The following is a 3,982-nucleotide window of genomic DNA, read 5'->3' as shown; positions in this document are numbered from 1 at the left end:
ATAAACTAGCAACCAAACAACATCAAAAGTCCAAATAAACTACACCATCGGAATGTGCTCAAAATCAGCTTTCCAACGATATCGAAAAATAGAGTCTAGATGAGCAAGTTACGACCAAAAAACCACATGTAGGTCAAAAAAGAGCTGGAAGGGCAGAACAAAACAAAAACTTGTCGAGGAGAAAAGGATAACAAATACTGTAGAGGCCAAGGAGAACAAGCCAAAGAAGAAACAAAGAAGATGATTAATAGTAAAGCCCAATGATGATGAAAATGAATTAGAGAAAACAGAAACTGGTGATTTGAGCTAATTTAGAGTGGTTACTTATAAGAAGCCTCAAGATATTGATTAAATATGTGAAAATTTGAGGAGTATGACTGGATTATCAGGATTCAATTTTATAAAGTATCATACCTTGAGCAAGGTTGATAAGGAAAAGGTAGAACAAGTTGTTGTTGACATGATGGTTATGCTAAAAAAATTGTACCAAAAAGAAGAGCCTATATGATTTTGAAGAACCAAATTGAAGAAATTGTACAAGAAAGCAAGATAACATGGAAGAAAAATTCTGGCCTAATGCCTGCTAATGAGGAGAAAATTGATGTAAGGACTACCCTACAATACAAATTGCCACATCAGCAATCTCCATAATATGAAAAAAAAATCAATGAGAGTCAAAGTCTTTTGAATATTGACCAGTCAACTTGAGTTGATTAACTATCATTAACTTAAATAAAATGATACATATACATATATGCTCAAATTTAAAAGAACCATAATTTCGTTACCAGATGACCAATACTAGATACTAGATACCATATACCAGATTGTCTAACCATGATGACCAAGTTGAAATGAGCTCTAGAAATTGTCTAAGAACACAAGGGCGAGAATATTGTAGGAGTTCTTTACCACCCTACCACGAAGCTGTTAAGCTTCCCTGGAATCTTTCCTGATATGAAAGATACCCAGCCCGGCATTGAGATAGTCTAAACAAGTAAAACTTAGAGGAGTAATGGAATTGTGCTACACAATAATGTCAGAACATTAATCGGTCACAAGATAACAAGGCAATCATTTTCTTAGTTATAAATATGGATATATTAAGCCAATCACATAGCTAACAATGAAATTCTTTCTCCATCAATTCATATTCCTCATATGTTATCCTATCTTGAATTCCTCTCATAAAACATAAATACACAAGATGTATAATGAGTAACAAGAATGACACCATTGCTATTCATTCATCATGAGATCATATTCTCTTTCCTAACTTATAGATTCGATATAACGTAGGAAATAATGCAATAATGTCTTTCCTAAAAATGGCATGTATGTATCATGAAATGACCACATCCATGTAACATGATAATTTACAGGTCAACATCCTTTTCATGAATGCTTGTTTGTATACAATGCACAATGACACACTCACTATAAAATGTGATAACATAGTAAAATATTGCTAAGAAAACACATCTCATCTTTATAATCTAAAGAAGCAGTTTCACTTTTTAATCCAAGAGATGTTTTCAAAACTTAATATAATTTCTAAAAATGTTCTCACAAGTAAAAATTTACTCATTTACCAAGATTTCACAGCAATAACATGGACAAATTCTAGCAAACTCTAGATGTCAATGTATTGAGTAAGTTCCAACAGCAAAACCTTAAGGTCCATTAATCATGGATAATTAATTACATCATCTTAGTTCATCTCTAGCAAGAAAATTAGTCCAATTTCCAAAAGGCCACACAACTATTACCATCAATTATCTATTGAAAAAAGGCTCTATAATTTGCATTGCTTATTAAGTTTTCGTATAAGGCTTAAAGCTCAAGAAGAAACTACACTGGTCATTTTAATCTTCATGCTTAAAATGTACACAAACATGATAGAAAAGACAAATCTAGTACAACAAAAACCTTAAATAAACCCCCACCTAGTGATTGTGGGTATCATTATTACAACAGTTTAGAAAGAGATTATCTAATCCTCCAGTCACTACTGAAGGTATAGCAGATTGATTCTATTCTAAATAAAATGAAGAAAAAGTACTATGACATGTAGTCTTTATATACACTGGGTTTTCTAATAACCAGTCTTTCAGAAGGTTGGAAATTGTTTTGGGGAGTTTCATTTACTGGTACTCTTAAGTGGGAAGACTTTCCTAAAAGAATAAATAAAGAATATTCTTCCTACAACTAATCAGTTGTTGAATATGCTTCTAATCAATGAACAAGAATAGATTAAAATAAAAATTTCCAAGAGAAAGAGAAAGGTTTTAAAAGATTAGGAAATGTAGATAAAGTTGATACAACTCAACACCTAATTACCTCATGATATTAGTATATAGAGGGGTCATCAAGTTGAGTTGGATGTTTTAATGAAAAGAATTCACTTAATTATTGACTAATGGATAAAGTAGGATAGTCTAGTCTGTTAACAAAATCACCTACAAAAGTTTGAAGTTAATTCCAACTATATCTTTGCAATAGACAGTTCATATAACAAAAGAGGGTTTAAGGGACATAATTAATATGAAGGTAAAAGGAGGATCTGTCTTGCTAGTAGTAGGGTTTTGTACTATATCTATTCACCATACAGATAACCCAGCTATATCTCAAAGAGATCTTAATGGTCTTGCTTCAGGTAAAGACAAGAAGACCATAGTTCAACATTTAGGTTTCAAATATCCTAACAATAACACATAAATCATCCTTAGAATTTAAAAGAAAAACATAAACCCTTATCAATATTTGTTTAACTTGAAATAGAGACCCATTTAATGCTTGGGAATCCATAATACATTTCATATATCCCATAGTTAAGTGTATAGGGTGGGGTCTTCTCGAGTAATGGAAATACATTTAAAGATAACAAAATTAACAATAATCAGTGATTATGCCTTTAAGGTAACAGCCATGGTGTTTTAAACAATATCAGGATCACAGTATTAGCGATTACATTTAAAGGGTATAGCTATGAAGATTTAAATAATATCAGCAATTCGTATAAGGGTAACAGCAAGTAACATTTTTGCATTTAAAAATATCACATAGCAAGGTAACAGCAATATCATCTTTGCATTAACAGTATCAAGGAATCAGCAAATACGTTTGAAAGAAAAGTAGAAGAAATACGTTTTTGCAAGAAGGGTGACAGCAAGGTGTTTTTTTTTTTATAATAAGAAACAACAATACATATTCAGCATTGACAGTCTCAATATTAACAGCATAAGGTAACACAAGGGGGGTTTCAAACAACCAATCACTCACACCCAAATCTAAGGAAAAATTGTGGCTTGCTATTATTCCAGTCAAATCAATGGCTCCTACACATCTTAGAAGAACAAAGGCATACTATAGATATCATTCACTAAGCAATTTGTTACCCAGTTATTCTCACACACTGTGAAATGCAAATAAAGAGAATGTATAATGAGAAGGAACCTGGAATTGAAGACTCTTATTGCTGCATTTTCTTCGATAGCCCTTCTACCTAGAGTGCCATCCTTGGAAAACCCTATATGCCACTAATGTTTTCTTCCTTATACTGTAACTGTCTTTTCTGCTCTTCCCTTCCTCTTACCTATCGGCTGTGTGTCTTTGTTTTTCCAAAACCCTATTTAAAAACATCTCTTCTTGCAACAAGACGTGCAACTGACCTAACTTTCCTTCTTCCCCAACCCCCATATAAAATTTTAATTTCTTATTTATTAGGTTATCAACAAAAATAATAATAATAATAATAAAATAAAAACAGGTGGCAATGAGAGCTGATTTATTCGGGTAAGGGAAGAGTGGGTTGTGACAATTGATGAAAAAATGAAGGAGAGTAGAGAAATAGAACTTGATGATAAAGAAGACATCTATGATGACGTTGAGTGGTTAGTATGAACTATACATCAAATGGCACAAGAAAGTGAGAAACAAATTGATATAGTCATAATAGTGGATGAACCCATAGAAAATATGT

The 3,982-nt window shown here is 32.2% G+C and overlaps 1 long non-coding RNA gene across 1 annotated transcript; it reads right to left on the bottom strand.

Moving 5' to 3' along the window:
* Positions 1–3,065: 3,065 nt before the first annotated feature.
* LOC149548020 (uncharacterized) lies at positions 3,066–3,654 on the bottom strand. The gene is made up of 2 exons (XR_016354438.1): positions 3,457–3,654; positions 3,066–3,338 (listed from the first exon to the last, which is right to left on the bottom strand). It is a non-coding gene; the product is annotated as an uncharacterized LOC149548020 (long non-coding RNA).
* Positions 3,655–3,982: the final 328 nt, after the last annotated feature.

The sequence above is a fragment of the Cupressus sempervirens genome, chromosome 7, assembly GCF_028749045.1.
Source record: "Cupressus sempervirens isolate cs-2001-9-10 chromosome 7, ASM2874904v1, whole genome shotgun sequence".
In the NCBI taxonomy this organism is placed as follows: Eukaryota; Viridiplantae; Streptophyta; class Pinopsida; order Cupressales; family Cupressaceae; genus Cupressus; species Cupressus sempervirens.
This window is presented reverse-complemented; position numbering and strand designations above follow the sequence as displayed.